The sequence below is a fragment of the Lycium barbarum genome, chromosome 5, assembly GCF_019175385.1.
Source record: "Lycium barbarum isolate Lr01 chromosome 5, ASM1917538v2, whole genome shotgun sequence".
NCBI classification, from domain to species: domain Eukaryota; kingdom Viridiplantae; phylum Streptophyta; class Magnoliopsida; order Solanales; family Solanaceae; genus Lycium; species Lycium barbarum.
This window is the reverse complement of record NC_083341.1, coordinates 86774148-86781051: the sequence shown is the minus strand read 5'-3', so window position 1 is coordinate 86781051 and position 6904 is coordinate 86774148. Positions and strand designations below refer to the sequence as shown.

General features: G+C 38.1%; 1 long non-coding RNA gene across 1 annotated transcript; it reads right to left on the bottom strand.

The window, feature by feature from the left end:
• Positions 1–1582: 1582 nt before the first annotated feature.
• On the bottom strand, positions 1583–4598 carry LOC132642552 (uncharacterized). The gene is made up of 3 exons (XR_009583231.1): positions 3966–4598; positions 3147–3218; positions 1583–1926 (listed from the first exon to the last, which is right to left on the bottom strand). It is a non-coding gene; the product is annotated as an uncharacterized LOC132642552 (long non-coding RNA).
• Between the last annotated feature and the right edge of the window lie 2306 nt (positions 4599–6904).

Here is a 6904-nt window from a genome sequence, read left to right as displayed (position 1 = left end):
AAGGATGTAATTCGAGGCTATAATTGCAAGGCATGGGCGTGTGAAGCATTGAAGGACCCACGTGGGTTATTTCTGCAAAAAGCGACTTTAGGGCCTTTGTTGTAATAGACATTAGTATAAGTATACTACTTAGTCTTTCATTTCAACCAACCTTGAATATTGATAAAAAACCTGTGAGTTGAGAGTTTGTTTAGTGATAGCTTAATATAGTTTGTTTGGTTGACTAAGTGTGATTTCTTAGTTGCTAATTGAATCCTTTTCCATTGAGTTCATATTGGATAGCTCATTTGTGGATCTTCAAATTGGGAAATTCTTTGAATTCAAATAATATAGGTTCTAGGGTTGATTCCAATTGGAAGTATTTGGGTTTAATATACCCAAGTTTGTCTATAGAGTCGTTACTCTAAGGGTCTTGCTTCTATCCTCTTATCTTCTCATCTCCAATTCTCATGTTAATTTCAGTTTCCGCATTTTGTTTATTTTGATTTCTAGAGTTTCCAATTAGGATCTTATCATTTTGGTATTAGAGGAAAGTAGAGGGATTGTTCCATCAATTCTTCATCCTTGATCTACAAAAGTCAAAAATTCCAAAAAAATTAATTGAAAAATCCAAAAATTAGTTGTTGTTTGTTGATTTTGATGTTAGATATGAGTTTGTTGATGTGGAAAACCCTTAAATACGAAATTTGAAGTTGTTTGGAAGAGTTTTGAAGTTTTCACCATTGAAGGACCTTCAAAAGCTTGAAAACTCAAAGTGGGTTTGTTGATTGAGGGTTTAATTGGCCTTAATTAATATTGGGCTTTATTCTCATCCCCAATTCTCATCTTAATTTCAATTTCCGAATTTTGTTTATTTTGATTTCTAGAGTTTCCAATTAGGATCTTATCAAGGGGGTTGAATTATAGTTTTTTCTTTTGTTAGTCCACTATCTAGGTCTAGTAGTCGACTACTACTTAAGTAATGCAGAAAGTAAATGACACGCGATATTTTTATACTAGTTCAGATCCAATGTAGATCCTACTTCAGTCGCCTTGAGTTGCAAGGGTGTTCTCTGTAGCTCTTTTTGTAATTAGTTTGGTACAATGGTTGTTTGAATAAAGCTCATACGTCAACACTTAAGATCACATAATCTTTTGATATAATGCCTCTCCAACTATATTTAATCTCTCCTCTCGTTTTTGTTTACACAGTAAATCTCACAGAATTACAATGCTTATGAAAAGTAGAGCAAAGATCTTGAGAAAGTTGAGACGAAAGTATATTTGTTTTCGTCGATTGAACCTCCTTATATGGTCTTGAAAAGTGGACGTTTAGGCTCTTTCACAAAGATGGCAACCCAAGAGAATTGATCCTTGGAAAGAGGAATTGATTGATCCTATTTCCAAAAATAAGGTTAGAGCTTTTCGTGATAGATTGCTTGTCACGACCCAGCTCTATGGGCTGCGACTGGTGCCCTATTTGGACACCCAAACTGACTTACGTACCAGATCGACATATTAAAGATTCATTCAGATTTAACATGCGTTATTTCAAACAGATACTAAGACCAAATGTCATCTTAAGCGGTTGCCCGTACAGAAATATCACATCAAATCCAGTAGGCTGGCGGAATACACATCGCCCAGATATACAAACATATGAGCCGTTTTGGCCATACAGCAACCGGGACCGCTTAAGGCACAGATCAAAAACAGAAACGAACAAACACGACCCATGACCCACATATATGACTACAGGCCTCTACAAAACATAACAGAATCACATGACGGGACAGGGCCCCGCCGTACCCCAGATAGTCATACATATATACAGAGACATATACAATGAAAGGTCTTTACCAAAAGTATGGGCTCGGAGTCAAAAGAGCACTCCAAAGTAGCAGAATATATCCTACACTAGCGGGTCACCAAAACAAACGTCTGTACCTGCGGGCATGAAACGCAGCCCCCAAAGAAAGGGGGTCAGTACGAAAGATGTACTGAGTATATAAAGCATAGAGTCCAGAAATCCAAATCATAAGGGAGATAAGGAGTACGGAAAGTGATTACAAAATCAGTATATCAAACCTGTTCTGAAAAACATAAATAATGCAAATAAAAATCATGCATAAGGCTCAGGAACGTGGTCGCCACTCCGACGCTGGTGCCACAACACATCATACTCCAGAAAGTCTCAAATCCCCATACAATCCCCGAACATATCGTATCATCATAACATATCACATCATCATCAGAACATATCATATATGCCATATCACATCATAACGCCGTATATGAGCGGTACCCGACCCTATGGCAAGGTCTCGGGAACCGTAACACATCATACTGCCGAATATAACATAGTGCGCACGATCACAAAACCGGCCCGGGATCCGGCGAACGACATCATAGTAGTAGGCACGAGCGGAGTAGTGCGGAAACCATATGCACACAAATAAATAAATTCCAAGACTCGACGAATGAATATATATAACGATAGTAGAAGGCTCAAAGTAAGTATAGAGTCCATCGGAATTATTATACAAAAATTGCGAGCCTTTAAATTACAAAGCTTTCGAAAAACACTTCATAGGTCATTTTCTTTAAAATTAAGTATCATTTATTTTTAAGGAGCTTTCAAATAACATTATAGAGTACTTCCAACGGAGCCTTAAAAATCATATGCACATATCCAGAATATACATATTCAGACTCGATAGCAAAATATTTTTACAGACATCTGAATGCTCAAATAAGATTCGGATCGATTGGGATTAGTATGAGAGAATTACAAAATTTTGAAGTACTGAACCTTCTAAAACTATTTCATAAGTCATTCTTATAAATTCAAGTATCATTTATAATAAGGAGCTTCCAAGGAACGTTATGGAGCAAATCAAACGGAGCCTAAGAATCATATCAAAATACATGTATCCAAACTTTAGCCATTTCAAATATTTTTCGGACATCATTCGGAACATACCAACTAGAATCTTTTGGACATCATAATTTCGTAGCAAATCATATGAAATAATTTGGGGAGATCAAAGACATCGGCCATCCTAATGGCTCTAAGAATAGAATTCTCCTTTAGAAGCATACGTATATGTCATTTGTTCATTTCATAAAGGTCATGCCAAAAAGAAAGAAATCTAGGCTTTACATACCTCGAACGCTCGCTAACCAAATTCCGATCGCTCGCTAATAAATCCCGACTCAAGTCTCGGGCTCTCCAATATCTACAATAATATTATTGATTACCAAATATTAGCTACAAGTACTTATAATTTTAATTCTAATTAGTATCTGTCTACCGAAATTTCGGCAGCACCTCCCCTGTAAATTCAACATCCCCGAGAATTAAACTCGGCCAAATTCATCAACAACCATACCAACATTATCAACAACCAAACCAATAACATCAAAACCAATCAAAAATGCATTCCAACACTAGTAACCTTCCTTTCAACATAATTCATCGACATTCAATTCAACTACGATTTTTTCAAGCCAATATCGACACTTACACATTCATTACCAATTCAAGATCATTCAAAAGCATTTCATACCAATCTATAAAATATACAAAAATAAATCATCAAGACTAGAATTCATCCGGAATCTCCAACCTTCGACACAACATTCACAACACATCTTTCATCTTCCAATTTCATCAACAACAACCACAATTTGCACTTTAACAATTCTATTTCCATAAATCTAACATAAAATCACAAAATTTCCTAGAACAACTCAACAACCAATTTCTCATGCCAACTTGAACTAGAATTCTTCCATTTGCATTAAAAGGCCATTACAACACAATTAACATAATAAATAAAATTTGTTCATTCCTCTCCATCACACCCATTTTCGGCCACACACACACATACCCATAACACAAAATTCTCATACTTTACATTCACTTCTATATACTACAACATATATATAAAATTCTTCCAAGATAAAAAGAGTAACATCTTTACCTTTTTCAAGAATTTCCACTTGATAAAAAAAGTACTCTCTTGCCTCCAAATTTGTATCACATTGAAGAGGGTTTCCAACTTAGTAGGAATTCAAAAGAGATGAATTTTGAACCAAAGATTTGAGCTCCAAGAATTTTTTTTCTCCTTGGCCGTGAGGCCTTTCTTTTCTCCTCTCAAATTTGTTGTTCTTGAATCTTCCAAATAAGATGACTAGTTGTGACCCCTTCTTCCTTTTTAATACATGAGTTTAATTAATTTATGGGCTTGGGCCCTTTTTAATTGACTATGGACGGCCACCCTCTATTTGGGCCTCTTTGTTCTTTTTTTTTTTTTTTGATTTCATTTAAGCCCAACTTGTTGCGGGTCTTATCTTGAAATTCCCGAAACTAATTTCTAAAATTTCCCATTTTTCCCTTGACCTTCCTCCATGTTTCCACATCCACATTTCATGAACAACACCCATATATTGAAAAAAAATCAAATTATGGCCTTATTTCTTACAAGTCAAAATTGTTTCGAATTTTTCATATATGCAAAAATATGGGATATAACATCCTCCCCCCCTTTAGAACATTCGTCCTCGAATGTTAAATTAGCCTCATAAAGTCTTACAAGCATTTCGGGGGAGTTTATTTTTATATGGACAACACAAATAAATCATTCATTAATCAACATAACCAATTACGGAATTTAGATTACCTGGAGGCATAAGAAACAGGTGAGGGTACTTCTTCTTCATCTCGTCCTCCGCTTCCCAGGTCATTTCTTCTTTATTATTATTTCGCCACAAGACCTTAACAGAGGGTACATCTTTGGTGCGTAGTCTCCTCACCTGACGATCCAGAATAGCTATAGGTTGTTCTTCATAAGACAATTCCTCCGTTACCTGAATATCCTCTATGGGGATACTCTGGAAGGATCACCAATACATTTACGAAGCATTGACACATGAAATACTGGATGTACTGCCTTCAGATCGGATGGTAAGTCTAGCTCGTAGGCAACCTCGCCTATCTTTCGAATAATCTGATAAGGCCCAATATATTGCGGACTGAGCTTTCCTTTTCTGTTGAATCTCATTACACCCTTCATAGGCGACACTTTCAGAAATACCCAGTCACCAACCTGGAACTCTAACGGTCGACGTCGTTTATCTGCATATGATTTCTGTCGACTCTTAGCTGCTAATAACCGTTCCCGAATGAGTTTTACCTTATCGACTGCTTGTTAGATCATATCAGACCCGATCAACTTTGTTTCACCCACATCGAACCAACCAATCGGAGATCTGCACTTTCTACCATATAAGGCTTCATACGGTGCCATCTGGATACTGGAATGATAACTATTATTATAAGCAAATTCAATAAGCGGAAAATGATCATCCCAACTACCTCTAAAATCAATAACACAGGCCCTTAGCATATCTTCCAGCGTCTGAATAGTACGCTCGGCCTGTCCGTCAGACTGAGGATGGAATGTTGTGCTAAGACTCACCTGAGTCCCCAATCCTTCCTGAAATGACCTCCAGAAATTTGCTGTAAACTGAGCACCCCTGTCGGTTATAATAGATATAGGAACTCCGTGAAGCCTTACTATCTCTTTGATATACAATCTGGCATAATCCTCAGCCGAATAATAGTCTTGACCGGAAGAAAATGGGCTGATTTTGTCGGCCTATCAACAATAACCCATATAGAATTACACCTGCGTGGAGTGCGCGGCAACCCTGTAATGAAATCCATATTAATTATTTCCCATTTCCAAGCTGGGATTTCCATTTCCTACAACAATCCGCCGGGCTTTTGATGCTCGATCTTAACTTGCTGGAAATTTGGGCACTGAGCAACGAACTCTGCAATATTTCTTTTCATACCGCCCCACCAATATAAACATCTGAGATCATGGCACATTTTAGTGGATCCAGGATGAACAGAATACCGAGCATAATGTGCCTCTCCCATAATATGTCGCCGCAGCCCTGCAACGTCAGGCACACATAACCTGCCTCCATATAGTAATACCCCGTCAGGTGAAATTTCAAGCTGAGTCTTTTCCTTATTAAGGGCCACATCTCTGTACCGCACCAAAATAGGATCCTCGAACTTACGTCGGTTTACCTCTCCCGTTATCGATGATTCAGCAACCTCTCGGACAGAAACCCCAATATTTCCAGAATCGGCCAAACGGACTCCAAGGCTGACTAACTGATGAATCTCACGAACTAACTCCTTCTTCTCTGGCTGCACATCGGTCAAACTGCCCATAGATTTGCGGCTAAGTGCATCTGCCACAACATTAGCTTTTCCAGGATGATACAAAATATCAACATCATAATCTTTCAATAATTCGAGCCATCTTCTTTGTCGCAAGTTCAACTCCTTTTGCTTAAAAATATACTGAAGGATTTTGTGGTCCATATAGATATCAACATGGACCCCATATAAGTAATGCTGCCATATTTTCAAAGCATGAATCACCGCGGCTAATTCCAGATCATGGGTGGGATAATTCCTCTTGTGCGGTCTGAGCTGCCGGGAAGCATAGGCTATAACTCGACCGTGCTGCATTAATACACAACCTATCCCAATACCAGAAGCATCACAATAAATGACCTACCCGTCTGGCCCCTCTGCGAGAACTAGAATTGGAGCTGTAATTAATTTTTCCTTCTACAACTGGAAGCTGCGTTCACAAGCATCGGTCCACTGAAATTTTGTTGCCTTCTGAGTTAACTTTGTTAATGGTGCCGCAATAGAAGCAAAGTTCTCCACAAACCTCCTGTAATATCCGGCCAATCCTAGAAAACTGCGTATCTCAGTCGGTGTCGTGGGCCTAGGCCAATTCTTTACAGTTTCGATCTTCTGTGTGTCAATTGTTTCCATTTATACTTACTTTACTTTCACCCGCTCCCCCCTTTGGGGATGTACTTATACCAT